Genomic DNA, 15642 nt, shown 5'->3' on the forward strand with positions numbered 1-15642 from the left:
CACATCTGAATGTAGCCTGTGGTATGCAAATTGCCTGGTGTGGCGTCTGGAAGCTTATGAACACTACACTGTGACCTACATATAGCACTTCATTTTCAGGAGCTGCTTTATCGGTCAATGTCCTGGTTGTTTTGAAATTTCATTAGGTACAATACAATTTAAATTATGTGTGTCAATGATGCAATACTCACCACCTAAGCAGTTTCTAGTTCTTTTCCCTTTGACGGGGCTGGCTCTGTGTGTACTGCCCAGAGACACCGACTGAGACTCAGGTTTCAATCTCACCATCTGTTGATAGTTGCACTCAGCTTTCGCCCAGACAGTAAAGCCACCAATCTGTCCTGAGTTACTGGTTACAGCACAGATGGAGGGAGGCAAGATGCCCAGCTAAAGAAAAGGAATTTTTGAAACTTAAAGATAGAAACCAAAAAAAAAATTGGCAAGTTACACTTTGACACCTTCTGTAACCTTAAAGAAAAAAAGTTAACACACATCAATTAAAAAAAACTCATGGATTTAGGAAAATACAAAGTATGTGCACCTCTTGGCACAGTACTGAGCCAGACAGCTGGAACCAGATTTAGGGCACTACAATTGGCCTTCACTATCCCCAGTGATTGAGAAGGAGTAAACAAATCAGGATTAGCGTTTAGTGATTCCTGATGAAATATGCATGTGTGGTTGTCAGCGGAGGATAGAATTAAAATTGGCTACAATGCCTCTGCCATTGAATAGCCTGCCACACTCACTGACTAGGCTCACAATGACCACTTAACAAGGTACTGGAGGTCATCTGCTGTTTGCAGAACTGCAGCCCAGCATAAATCAGAGAGGAGAGAAATTGGGGTGAAGCAATATATAAATTGCAAAAAGTTACGTAGCATAGAAAGGGGATGTTAAAATTGACCGAGCGTACACAGGATTGCATTGGAAATACAATTTCATTCCTACAAATTAAAATGTTGGAGCTGTGAGATACTTACAGAATAAGATTTTTGTGAAAGAAGGCAAGGGAAATAGTTTGGCTTGAACAGGTGTTCCACATGGATATAGAGTAGGCCTGAATCTGCAAGAGCAGGCAGGTGTGCATACTGACTGTGTTGAGTGGATTTAAATAGACTAGAGATAATGACACTGCAAGAGGCCAGTGGTGCAGTAAGGCAGACAACTGAGTACAAGTTTGACCTGAACTGGAGTTGGGCATTTAAATATAGTTGATTTGCAATTACTTTCAGTTCTTTGAGTTTCTGAGTCCATTTATTATGGCAGTGAAAAAACACACTGTGCAGAATTTTCATGATATGGGAGTCTTTAGAAACTGTGACCGTCCAGAAAACCCACTAAGTGCATCCAGGTGGCCTCGTTCGAGTTCAAAGTTACTGAGCTTGAGAAGCAAATGGAGACACTGTGTACTAAAAGCGCACACTGCAATGGGTGCTCACCCTACAGCAAGAGAAGGATAGTGAGACAGAGCAAGGAAAGTAGATGACCATTTACCAGGGTGGATGGGGAGAGATGAGAATTCAGGTAGAGATAGCATATGAAACTCCTGTGGGGTCTGAAGCAGTCTGATGGGTATATAGCGCTGGATGCCAATGATGCAAACAAAAACAGCAACTCAGGAAAGGGAAATCACAAGGCACCGTGCAGCAATAGTTAGTCATGGGGAAGAGTTAAGTGCAGGAATGCTAGTGGGCTACTTGATAGCGAGAGGAGTCGGCAATCACTTATGTAATACGAGTCTCAATAGGTGTCTTGTCTTCCAGGTGTCAAGGTAAGGGACATAATGGCGTGTTTACAGAAACTCTTGGAAAGAGAAGGGGTTCAGCTGGAAGTCATAGTTTATGTCAGAACCAACGACATAGGAAAGAGTAAGATTCAGGTCTTCAAAGACACTTGAAGGAGTGAGGAGACAGATTAAGAACAGGACCTCAATAGGTAGTAATCTAAGAATTATCATTAATGTGAAGCACTACCTAGTACAGGAACAGCCAAATGAGGGAGTGAATGTGTAGGAGAGAAAGGTTCCTATTCCTGGGGCATCATGACCACGTCTGGGGTAGGAGTGAGCACTGATGGGACTGCCTGCACCCAAATAGAGCCGAGACCAATATACTCACTGGGATGTTAACTTCAAGCTTTGGAGTGGGTTTAAACTAATATGGCAAGGGTAAAGCAAAAAAAAGAATCAAATGGACTACTTGGAAGGAAAGTTAAAAAATAAATGATATGGAAAAGGCAAAAGGGGGGAAAAAATTACAAAACCAAAGGAATGCAAACTAAATGAACGTATATTAATGCATAAAGTGTAAGAAGCAAAATTGGGAAACCAAAGTTGAGTATAGCAGAAAATGAGGACATGGATTCAGCTGCTTCAGGATAGGCAATTAAATATACTTGGGTATAAAACTTTCATGGGGATAGAGAAGGAAGAAAGGGAGGAAAGGTAGCTTAGTATTCGAAGCAGTTTCTTAGCACTAGGCTGTAAAGAAAAGAAAGTTAGAACATGCATTTATATAATGCTTTTCACAACATCTCGAAGCACTTCCAATGAAGTATTTTTGAACTGTAGTCACTGATGTAATGTAGGAAACGCGGCAGACAATTGGTACACAGCAAGCTCCCACAAGCACTATAAGGAGGAGCAAGTAGATGACATATAAATAAAACATTTTGGAAACAGTCACCATAATAAAATTAGGTTCAATACAAGAATACAATGGGGAAAGTCAAAGCCAAGAACATTTGACTGGAAAATGCAAATTATCGAGTGATAAAAGATGGAAAATAGAACCAAAGATCAGCAATCGGAAATATTTAAACAGGAAATGAAAGGGTACAAGTGCATTCCAGAAAGAAAAAAAGTGTATTGAAGGCTGGGGTTCCAAGGACAAACAGAAAAATTAGCTCAAATTTGAACCTAAAAAAAGGAATTAATGTTTACGGGAAAGATAATACTGTACAGAGAAAGTCAGGACAATTATAAAAAGACTATATACATTGAAAAAATTAGAAAGATTAAAAGAGAATGATGGATAAAATGATCAAAAAGCTCAATAAACATACTTTCTGGAGGCACAGCAGTAGTACATGGTTAGGGTAGGATTAGGGCCATTTAGAAATGAAAGGAAGCAAGCTTGTCGTGGAGTGTGGGCAATGGCAGAAAGATTAAATAAGTGCTTTGTCTCAGTTTTCACAAAGGGGGTGGACATTGAGATTGTAGAACCACTGGAGACGGATGTAAAATAGTTAGCGGAGGTTATTATTCAAAGAGAGATTGTATTAAAGAAGTTACTGAAATTTAAGGGAGACAATCACCAGAACCTGATGTTAAGGAAGAAAATCAGAGGCTCCAATTGTAATTTTCTAAAATTCCATGGATATGAAAATTGGGCTAGAACACTGGAAGATGGTAAATGACATTCCCCTCTTCAAAAAAGTAAACAGTTGTTGGTAAACTGCTAAAGTCTACAATACAGGAAGAAATTACTAAGTAACTGGAGAAACTTGAGCTAATGAGGGCCAGTCAGCACAGATTTCTAAAAGGCAGGTTGTGCTTGATCAACCTTATAGAATTCTTTGAGAATATGTAAAGCAAATGTAATTAATGTGATTTATATGGATTTTCAAAAAATCATTTGATAAGGTACCATATAAGAAACTGATGGCAAAGATAATGGTACATGAACTTAAAGGGAATGTGGTCAAATGAAGAGAGAGGAGGTTCAAGGACAGAAAGCAAGGGGCGGGAGTAAAAGGAAGTTTCTCAGGACGGAAAGGCATGGAGAGTGTGTTCAACAAGGCTCCATATTGGGGTGCTCTTAATTATGATATTCATTTATAAATAAAATAATTAGGAATTGATGGAACAATATCAGAATTTGCTGATGCCACTAAATTAGGGAGGGCGTCCCTAACTGCAGCAGGACATAGATAGGCCAGCAGGGTGGGCAGCGAGGTGGCAGGTGTAGCACACTGTAGAAAAATGGGAACTAATATATTTTGGAAGGACAACTAGTTGGCTGTTGCAGAGAAAAATACGAGCACAGACTAGATGGGCTAAATGTTTATGTGCTGTTGCATTCCAACATTCTTTGATAATCAGTAACAATGGCCCAGATTTTACGGGGCCTATAACTGTGCAAGTGCCCCACAAATTCCGGGTTTCTGCATGCACGAAAACCCAGAACTTCCGATCTGTCAAGTTTCAGCTCGACAGATCATCCGCATGCGCAGGAAATGGACATTCGCTGGCAGAGAGTTGGACTATTTGCCCAACTGTGCCTAGCAAATGCCCATGAAACTCTTACGCCTGGTAAAAGCATTATTAAAATAACATTTTTAAAAATCAGTTAAACATTCAAAAACCTTTAAAATTAGTTTAGGTTATTTTTGGCCCTTTTAAAAAAAATGTTTAAATTTATTTTTCAAAAAATTAAATTTTTATTTTAAATGTTTACATTGTATTTTAATTAATTTTAAACGTGGTGATTTCTTTTTATTTAGGCTGTGTGAAGGTGTGTTTTATATGTCATTCCTATTTATGCTTCTGGGGATTCCGTACGTAAATGGAATCTCCATAAGCATAATAGGAGTCCACCTTTTTGATTGGTTGGGCCAGCCCATGTGATCCCAGGGACGCTTGCAAACCACGTCCGTCCCTGGGATACGTGGGCCTTTACACAGGTGTACGCCAGCAGGCCCAGGACCGCAAGACTCCGAAGATACAGAGGCACTTTTCTTGTGGATCGACGGTATTCGCCAGCGGGAAGCCTACGACCACAATTTCAGGTCCTTTGTATAGTTTATGATGTAGATCAGGGGTTCTCAACCGGGGGTCCGTGAGAAGGTTTGAATGGGTCCGCAAAAAAAAAACAAGCGCAGAGCAATACTTTCCCCGGTGGACTCGAATCTAAAATTAAAACTGAGGAAATTGAGTTGGAAGCAGGAAAACAAACAAAGACGTTCTTGTGATTTCGCAAAAAAGTGGGGTCGGAAACGAGAATGGTTCACATCAGCAAAGTTTGGACTGAACTTTGAAAGGAGAGGATCGGCGAAAGGTTTGGGACATGACGGTTCTTCTGGGTGGCCGAGACTGTCGGCTTTCTCCGGGTGGAGTTGCAGCACACTGAATCCATGAGTCGTCCAGGCTCCTAGTACGTAGCAGAGGGAAGTGATGGAGAACCGATTTGGAGCGAGGGACGGACAAAGCGCTGACACCCAGTCAATCTCATGCATATAGAGCTCCTTTAAAACCTCTTTTCAAATGGGAATTCTCATCAATTTCATAAACTGTAATGGACCGAGGGTGTTTTTTTTTTTGGGGGGGGGGGGTCGTTTGCGGATACGGTCCAAACTCAGTAAGATCTCTGGTTAGTTGTGTCTGAATGAAATTAACGGGAATGTTAACTGGAATGTCACACCTGCTGACAGTTCATTTATTTTGCTGTTGTGGGCCTAGATTGGTGACAAAAGAGCCTGATTGCCACCCGCCCCTCTCCTGGGCAGGGGTGACAATGCAGCCCAGGTCCTGGGGGTTGGCATATTGATTATGCATATTAAACATGCCCAGACTTGATGGTGTGAACACAAATTAATGTAGCCAGCCTTGTCTGGTAACTCATACAGAGCAACTTTGCATTTTTCCTATCTTTTATTTTAAATATAAAAAGACAAATATTTTTGATGAATTTTTATGCATGTTAAGGAGAGTGATATTAGGACTGGGGAAATGAACTATTGGACACTCCCTAGTCAGACATAGCATACCAAGAAGCCCGCTTGTGTTCCCCAACCTCAGGAGAAAACCCCTTACTCAGTAATACTTGAAGATACCTCCACATCCTGATGTTGCTGGTGCTGAGCAACAATTCTAAGTTTCATATTAAGTAAAACAAAAATAATAAGATATATACATACGTATAACTAATTTTTATACAGAAAAAATACTTGTGTTGTGTTACTGGAGGTCCGTGGAATTTTTATAACACAGGAGGGGGGGCCTCAGAAGTAAAAAGGTTGAGAACCCCTGATGTAGATCACATTTCCAACAACTTTCTGTTTAAAATATTTAATCTACAATTTAGCTACTTCAACAGTCCTAAATATCAAGAACCACAAAATGTCCTCAGTGGGATCCAGGACTGGAAAACCAACAGCCTTCAATTCAAATTTTTAAACTCTCAAGGCTTCTGCGTCGAATTATTTGAAATAAAATGAAAAATACTGCATACCATTCACTGGCACATGAATGTGTGCAAATATACTCTCTCGTTCACTAGTGGTGGTTAACTGGATTCGCCTTCCAAGTCTCATGACTTGATACAATTGATGTAAAAACCAACTGTATATTTGGCTCTGTTGCCAAAAGACTTGTTGAGCAAAGTCTGGCAAACATCATGCTAGCCAGACAGCTGGAAATATCCATGTGAGACTTGTTTTCCTTCTGTCGAGTGACATTCTGCCTCCCTTATGTAATTCAATCTTTAAAGTCTAAAAACCTATGATTGATGGCCTCAAGTCCAGGACTAGGGAGAGGAAAAATAAAATCAGCCAGGGTTCCTGTCCTTGTCTAGTATCGGTTAGTCCTCTTATGGATAGAATTGGACTTGGCTATGGTTCTTCCTCCAGCAGTTAAATAGCCTGGGAAAATGCACAATCACATGTGAAGGGTGGTCACTTGGGTGAGGTACCAGAGAGCCGATGGTGCCTGAGGCAAGGACTCTAGCTCCTATCATTGTTTAGTAATCCCTCTGGAAGTGTGTGTGTGAGAACATCGAAGGAGAGAAGAATCGAGTTTAGTGGCGATACCTTGTAGCCTGTCAAAACTCATCGATAAGGGTCACAAATGAGTAATGACCACTTGGGCGTGTTACTGGTGGGCACCAAGTGCCTGTAGAACTATACTCCAAGATAAGGAGACAAAATCTTTAGGGTAGGAGAGCAGAGGAGGGGAGAAGTGGGGAAAAAATTAGAAAAAGAAAAAAAAATTAGCAGACCAGCATGCTGGAGCACCAACATTCACACCCACTGTATCTTCCACACCACCGAATTCCTGATCTCAGCTCATTTTGGGGAAAGCAAGAGAGAGAAGTAGATACAATTTCCACATTGAAGGAAATCGAAAGGGAAGTTCACCCTCAGGACCTCTCACATGCTCCTCCAGGCGAATACTGGAGCAGCAGAGGCAAAGGCCCGAAAGCAGATTGTCTGTGCACCTTTTCGGCCACAACTGATATAAGGAAGGGAAACCAGCTAAAAGGAAAAGAACTAGAGCAGATTTTCTCAGTTTGGTTGCTAACATGGACAGTGTCCCTTTCTTGGTTGTCCCCTTAACGTCCACAGCTAATGGATGCCCAGACAAGAAACCTGCTCCTTGGACTCTGCCAATGCCATTCTAAAGGCACCCATTAAGCAAGTGAGGCACAATAGTCTGGGGTCTCTCCATTCCTTGCCGCCACTCAGCACTTTGCCACAGTAGCACGACAAAAAATCTCACTCTCTGAAGGGTCAGAAATGCGGATAGATGTCCAACCACTTCACAGATTTACATAAAGTGTAATGCACAGAAACAGGTCATTCAGCCCAACTAGTCTATGCTGGTGTTTATACTCCACACACTTCTCCCATTCCATCTGTCTCATCTCAGCTGTTCAGCATATCTTCCTATTCCCTTTTCTCTCAATACTCAACTAGTTTCCTTTTGAAAGTATCTAAGCTATTTGCCTCAACCACTTCCTGTGATAGCGAGTTCCACATTCTAACCACTCTTGAGTAAAGACATTTCCCTATTGGATTTATTAGTAGCTATCTTGTATTTATGTCTCCTAGTTTTGGATTCCCCCACTAGTGGAAACATTCTCTCCACATCTACCCTGTCCAACCCATTCATAATTTTAAAGCTTGGGGTGTTGAGGGTTCAACTACTTACCATTGAAAATAAACTAATTTTATACCTAAAACATTCATGAATATAAGTATTAATGCTTTTTTATCTTCATTTTATTATAAACCAAGGTGAAGGGTAAAGGCCCATAATGCAGTAAACCATCAAAGCTGAAAAGAATGGAATGGAAGGAAAGGCAAACCTGAAAGTAGTGATTTAGATTATGCGAAGCTTAAATTCAAATGCCCTATGAAATTGTAATTTGATGTTTCAACGTTTGTATTTTGACAACACTATAAAGTACCACTATCTGAGTAAACATGCAAAATCTTACAACAGGAGAGAGCAGTTCTGTAAATAAAGAACTAGTCATGTGCCTCAACTATGTAAGATTGCACATCAGGCAAACAGAGGAAAAAAACACTGAAAACACATTACTGCAAACTGGAACTGCATTCAGCATTAGGCCTTGGATGTCAGAGTGAAGTACAATGAGCCAGAAAAATGAGTTTTCATTCTTTGGCTTCAGAGAAAAAGCAAATGTGGTAGATTGATGCAGGCAATGTGTAACAATAAAAAAAAAGTACCTACACTGTTGGACGTAGGGCAATCATTAGCAAACAGATGGCTGTGACAAAAGCACAATGGAAACATTGATTAAGAATTTACAAGTCAGCGTAGTTACTGAGCAAATTAGAACATTTCTGAAGATTAGCAGCCTCCTACTTCTCCCCCTCCCTTCCTCTCCTGAAGGTGCAGACTCCTGCTGGGTTACAGTTCGATGGGTGTTGGCTGCTCTCCAGCACCGTGGCCAAGTGACCACACTTCATGTGTGAGCCTAGACAGTGAGTGCTGGCAGGCTATTTAACCACAGAAAGCATCACGACTGAGCCCAATGTCTAGGCTTGCACTTTTCCAGTAGTGACACTGAACAATGATCAAGAGCAGGGATCCTGGCTAATTTCTCGAGCCCAGGGGCTCTGACGCCAATTTTCATGGCTCTAGTGCCACCTCAGCTGAGGTCAGCTAACTCAACATACACTAGTGATTGAGCCTAGACAAATATAGTTTAAACAGTAATTAAACAAATCTTCACCATTATAACTAAATACAGCATCTAAATTATATGCTTATTGAGTTGTTCAAAAAGACACAATGATCAATACAAACCAGAGATCATACTTACAGTATTTATTTAACCCTCTGAGGGCTAGGAGTATTTTTATATGCAAAGACTTCAATGCTATTCCTAGATCTGGGAGGTTTCTCCAGCACCTCTCTCGCACCCCTGGACAGAACACAAGAAGATTACTTATTGTCGGATATGCCAACCTTCACACATCCACCCACCAATCTCTCTCCCCTACTTAGCCATTTAATCAATACACTATGGTCATTGCTCCTCTGAACTTTTCTTTTCCCTCCTAAGCTCCAAACACACAAACCCATGTGTCCTTCTTCCCCTCCAGTGTCATGAAATTCCAATGCAAAACTCATTGCAAAGCCTCTGATACAAACCCACTTTTTCCAAGAACCTCAATAGTGTGAAGCTCCTTAAGCTCCAAGTCTTCTATTCCTCCTACAATCTACAGATGTATCCAAACCTTTTCACTTCATAGGCCACTCAACTGCTTATCATGAGACCATGGGCCACATATTTAAAAAAAGTTATAAAAACAGAAAATGCTGGAAATACTCAGCAGGTCAGGCAGCATCTGTGAAGAGAGAAACAGAGTTAACGTTTCAGGTCGGTGACTTTTCATCAGAACGTCTGACGAAGTTCTGCCGAAGGATCACTGACTTGAAACGTTAACTCTGTTTCTCTCTTCACAGATACTGCCTGACCTGCTGAGTATTCCCAGCATTTTCTGTTTTTATTTCAGATTGCCAGCATCTGCAGTATTTTCTTTTTATATAAAGTTATCTTCTACTACCAACACGGGGGATCCTTTTCTAGGGTGGCCCTAGGTTTCTTACTCTTTTCATGCTTCTGGTGAGTTGCCACTCTTCTCCCCCAACCTTCAGTCAAGGCAGCTTCCTTCTCCCTCTCCCCTTAAATTCCACATTGAGACCATTCTCTTTCTTCCCCCCCCCCACCCCACCCCACATTTCATGCTGGTATTCTCCCCCCGCCCCCCATTGTCATGATGGCACGACTGTTCTGCCCTCCAAATTCACACTGGAACTCTCCGGCCCCAAGTGTGGCTCTCAGCTCCTCTTCCCATCTGCTGTTCTGCTCCAAGCAATTGAATGTTGCAGCACATTATGGGTAGGAATTGCCACCAACGTGTATGAAACATTCAATCACTTGGAGCAGCAAGAGAATGGATCCGGCATCAGCCCTAAGGAGGTTGGAGCCAGGAGCTTTGTTGAGGGGGTGGAGAGGAGCTGACAGCAGTATTTGTGGGCCAAATCCGGCCCATGGGCTCGAGTCTGGACACCAGTGGTCTGTCTACAGGCTTCTTGATTCATCTAATCTTCTCTCGTACTCTGTTCAACTTATGGCCCTTGACCCCTCACCAAGGTGTCTCAATTTTATTTAAAAAACCACAATGCCTGGCCTCCCATTCTCCACCTTTCGTGAACATCAGCTCATTCAAAACTCTGCTTCCCGTATCCTATGCCACCGAATCCCACTCACCCAGCAACCCTGGCCATGCTGACCGACATTGATTCCCGGCTCTGCACACCTCAAATTTTAAATTCTCATCCATGTTCAAATCAATTCATAGCCTTGCCTCTCACTATCGTTGTAACTTCCTCCAGCCCTACAACCCTTTCCCGAACTCACCGTTCCTCTGACTCTGGCCTTTTGTGGATCACCACTTCCTTCACCCAATCATTGGCGGCAGTGCCTTCAGCCATCTAGGCTTCAAGCTACGGAATGCCCTCCCAAAACACGTCCGCCTCTCCACCTCCCTCTCTTCCTTTAGAGCCCTCCTGAAAGTCCAGCTCTGACCAAGCTTTTCGTCACCCCTCTCAATATCGCCGTTGTCTGGGCGATTTTTTGTCTGATTATGCCTCTCTGAAGCGCCTTGGGATTTTTTACATTTGGTACATAAATGCAAGTTGTTGTTGATTAGAATTCAATAGTTTATTGAGAGAATATATATTTTGAATGAAGAATTGCTACAAGGATAGTTACATTTCTTTTAAATATTACTGCCTGAGGCAGAACCAGACTGTTTGCAACCTTGGGGGGGCGGGTATGGAGGCAGGACTGCCGGGAAAATGGCAGAATTTGGGGGCGGGTTCAGCACCCGCCCCCAAGCCATCTTCCCAGGAGGCGGGTAGCCGTCCCGCGCCTTGGAGGCGGGAAGGGATTAAAACCTAGTTAACAGGCAGAAAATAGGATTACCCCCTTTTTGCCCTCAAGTGCGGGCTTCCCGAAGGCTCCAAAACACACCAGCTCAGCGAGGCGAGTACTGGGTTTGCGGGGGTCGGGTGCAAAACTGTGGTGTGAAGGTAAGTGATGGGTGCAAGAGTGTAGAGGTGAGCATCTGAGATAAGTGCAAAGTGTTTTTAAAAGTGTACTTACCTTTGTTTCTTCTTGCAGGCTTCAGTCGGTTTGTATGCGGAGATTCTCGCACCTCCGTGCTGCAGATGAGAGATGGATGTTGCATTCTCATATGCAACAACCATCTCATTTCTGTAAAAGAAAGAAGGTTGATGAGGTCTTGTATGCAAGACCTCATCAAACTGCAGAGATTGTCACTGTTTGGCAGCTTCACAGAGCTGTCAAACGATGACAATTCATCTGTCAAAATTTTTTGACAGATGAAACGTCATACGTTGATGTTCTCTGCAACCGGCTTTCCCTTAATTGGCCTGCTAAGCCCACTGGGCGGGCTTAACAAAGTCAATCAAGGGAAAATAGCATGGGTTGGCCACAAATCGATGGAGGCGGGACATCGACCAGACAAGCAGCAGTCCCGCCTCCAACGCGCCTCCATTCACAAAATCGCCCCCTTAGTGTCGTATTTGACCCTGAGATCAGCTTCCGACCACATATCTGCGCCATCACTATGACTGACTACTTCCACCTCCACATTGCCCAACTCTGCCCCCGCCTCAGTTCATCTGCTGCTGAAACCCTCATGCAATGCTCTCCTGGCCAGTCTCCCATCTTCCACGCTCCATAAACTTGAGCTCATCCAAAACTCTGCGCAGCCCATATCCTAACTCGCACCAAGTCCTGTTCACCCGTCACCCCTGTGTTCACTAACCTATATTGACTCCCGGGTCTGGTAACGCACAATTTAAAAATTCTCATCCTTGTTTTCAAATCCCTCCATGGCCTCGCTATCTCTGTAACCTCCCCCCCACCCCCCAAGATCTATACGCTCCATCAATTCTGGCCTCTTGCGCATCCCCGATTTTAATCGTTCCAACATTAGTGGCTTCAGCTGCCTAGGCTTTAAACTGTGGAATTCCCTCCTTAAACCTCTCCACCTCTCTCTCCTCCTTTAAGACGCTCCTTAAAACCTACCTCTTTGACCAAGTTTTTGGTCACCTGTCCCGATATCTCCTTATGTGACTTGGTGTCAAATTTTGTTTCATAACACTCCTGTCAAGCGCCTTGGGACGTTTTATGTTAAAAGGTGCTATATAAATGCAAGTTGTTTAAAAATTGCCAGCATTACAATATATATAAAATGTATTTTTGTACAAATAATATGAAAGGCACCTTACCTTACACTAAGATTACCAGCAACTTTCAAAACGTAAAACGTAGAGACAGTGTAAACAAATCCCTGTCTGGGGACACGTGTTTTCTAGATCTGTCATGGTCTCTCTTTGTCAGATCAATAATAATTACAAGCTAAAAGCCGCAAATGAAATCCAAAGAATTTGAAAGGAATTCAATTATTTTATGAACAGATTCATTTCAGTGCAGATATACTGGTATCGCAAAATTCCTTCGATTAAGCAGCAGGGTTAGCATTGTAAGGATTATTTTTTAGTTCTAAGTACATTACCTTTGAGCGGGGAGAGGAGCTGGTTTTCCCAGGGATCGAGGAATCATCCAGGAATTAGGGATTGGCTGCTCCGCCCTTCCTCTCCATGCACGACCCTCTCTGTAAACAAGTTGGATCTGGGCGCTGTTTCCAATCTTTCGAGCCAGCAGCAATCTCCCCCAAAAAATGCAAATCTGGAAAAAAATAAATTAAAGAACTCTCCAACCCACTGAAATCCTAGGACAGCAATACAACATTTTAAGAAAAAATATATTCAAATCCCGATTAGAATAAAAACCACGTGAAACTCAAATGAACTCGCATCAAGAAATGTAAAGATAATTCCACCAGCTTCCAGAAACTGACATCGTATTTTTTTTTTAAATACAGCGAATTTGACCCTAATTTAATTGGTAATTTTAGCATTGACTATTATGACACTAGGAATTTGCATCAAGTATAATTTGCTGCATTTTAATTTGTACATACATGTATATCTATTAAATAAAAACTGGTGCATTTCTCCCCGAAACCATCACACACAATTGAGACTTGCCCAGTAACAAGACTCTATACAATGAGCCCCCCACCCCGGAGCCGTGCTCGCCCCCAGTCCCCAGACAGTCTCGGCTGCTCCCGGATCGTCCGCACCGCTCGCTCGGCTCCCGTTCGCTCTTTCTCTCCTTTTCCCCCCTTTCTCTTCTTTCTTCTCTCTTTGTTTACATGCATATTATTTTATGACGCAGCAAACACACTCTCCCAATGTGACTGCCGCCATTTTTGTGTTTTTATTAAATCTCTCGGCCATGTGATATATAAAAAACTTCCGGGTCCAACTCCAACTCCCCAGAGTGCAAAAAAAAATCACAATGCAACACGTTTAAAGTCAGCCTGCTTTTAATTTTTTTTTGTTGCTATTGCTTGAATTAAATAACTTGTTTTGTGTGACTTCTTTTGTCCCCAATTGGCAAACATTGCTGCCAAGTTCCTAAAAGGTTATGTTTTTAAACAAAAAAAATTTCCCCACGGGAGGGGGCGGCGGAAGAGCAGCGATGGTGTGTGCCAGTGATGCGTTGCTTCATTGCAATTTTTTTTCCAAAGGGCCAGGGTTGGACCCTTCTGTACTACCTTGGGGGGCCAAGCCCATCTGTGACATCCCATTGTAAGCAGTTATGCTTTCCTCTTAAAGATGATTTATGGCTTCTCCACTGGATGGATGGCAATGAATGGGCGTCTCCTGGTCTGGTGCTGAGTCATACAAACCCAGACTAGAAACCGAAGGAGCGACGTCACTCCTAGACAGAAAAGTACAACACACTCACTGACTTTAAATATATTGCATTATGATTGGTATTTTTTGCATTCTGAGTCATTGATGCCTTTTTTTTACTATATCACATGGCAACAGTCATACTGGGAGAATATGCTTGTTTCATACTAATGTTCAGTGACTTCTGATAGGAAATGTGAAACATTAAAGTGAGGATCCGATCGGACCAAGCTTGACTGATGCTCTACCCAATCACATAGCCTGCCACTTGGGCAAGGTACTGGAGGATAGCCAGTGCCTTAAAACTGTAATAACAGAAAACGCTGGAAATACTCAGCAGGCCAGGCAGCATCCGTGGAGAGAGAAACAGAGTTAACGTTTCAGACAAGAAGAGGGCAATACTAATGGAGAGGAAAGATTCACACAATAGTCTTAATTATTTTGGATTTTCAAAAAATATATATTGGCAGAGAGACAAACAAATTAAAACCGAGAGCAAGTAAAATAATTATAGCGTGATGTGAGAAAATAGGATTTTCAAAGTACTTTAGGGAATTTAATTTTCCTCCCTTTTTTCTGCCACTTTTCTCCCTTACTCTGAAGGCATTAACTGCTTCTTGCAGTATGGTTCCACAAGCACTAGTCAGCCTCCAGAACGTTCCCTAAATGGCTGTTCTTCATCTATGTTCCCAGACAGTATCAGCAGAATATTTAGTTGTCGGGGACATAACAGTCAAGCCCGATACTCAACACATGTAGTATCGGTTAGTGGATAGCAATCAGCAACAGGATCCTTGGCCTCAGATTAATGTCTCCTCCAAAAGACGGCACTTCTGACAATACAGCATTTCCTCAGTACTACACTGATGTGTCAGCCTTGATTATGTGCTTATATCCTAAACCCATAACCTTCCAGCTCAGAAATGAGAGTGCTAACACTGAACCAAGCTGACAATTAGGGATTGAGGTAAACACTTTATAGCTCTCAGATAGCCCAGCACACTGCTTAGTATGGTATTGAGCTAAGAAGACAATGTTCAACATGCACAATTTGATACTGTAAACAAACTTTTGTGAAACTTCCTGCACTTCAAGAAAGTGGTCTCCTGGTGGATCTGCAACGCCCCCTTATTTCCAACTCCCCAGTGGAACATTCCTGCAAAGACAAAGGAGCTCCAACCCTGTTGCATGGAGCACCAAACCCTGGCAAAATCTAAAATCTTATATCCTTTTCTAAATTATCTTCTTTAAAAGTTTCTTCCACTGTTATAAACCCAATATTTTCAGCAGTCAATATTTCCTTTTTACTACCCTTGTGGGGACCTTGCCATTAGGATATCAAACAGCATCAGCTGTCAATTCTGTTCAGGGGAGCAGCAGGCAGAAAGCCTTTCTCCCCACTCCCCCACACTCCAATTAATGTCCATCCCTATTGCAGAAAAGGTGCAGCTCACATGCCACACCTCCCCCACTGCAGGACTCCCAGGAGTAAAAAATTTGGCAGCAGAACTGAAGTCTTTAATTCTTTC

At 42.3% G+C, this 15642-nt stretch overlaps 1 long non-coding RNA gene across 1 annotated transcript; it reads right to left on the bottom strand.

Annotated features, from left to right (window-relative positions):
- Positions 1-191: 191 nt before the first annotated feature.
- LOC147122033 (uncharacterized) lies at positions 192-13741 on the bottom strand. Its single transcript, XR_015077666.1, has 4 exons — positions 12865-13741; positions 12578-12707; positions 9072-9173; positions 192-387 (listed from the first exon to the last, which is right to left on the bottom strand). It is a non-coding gene; the product is annotated as an uncharacterized LOC147122033 (long non-coding RNA).
- Positions 13742-15642: the final 1901 nt, after the last annotated feature.

This window comes from Somniosus microcephalus, chromosome 3, assembly GCF_052327205.1.
Source record: "Somniosus microcephalus isolate GS21.2 chromosome 3, FLI_Smic_1.0, whole genome shotgun sequence".
In the NCBI taxonomy this organism is placed as follows: domain Eukaryota; kingdom Metazoa; phylum Chordata; class Chondrichthyes; order Squaliformes; family Somniosidae; genus Somniosus; species Somniosus microcephalus.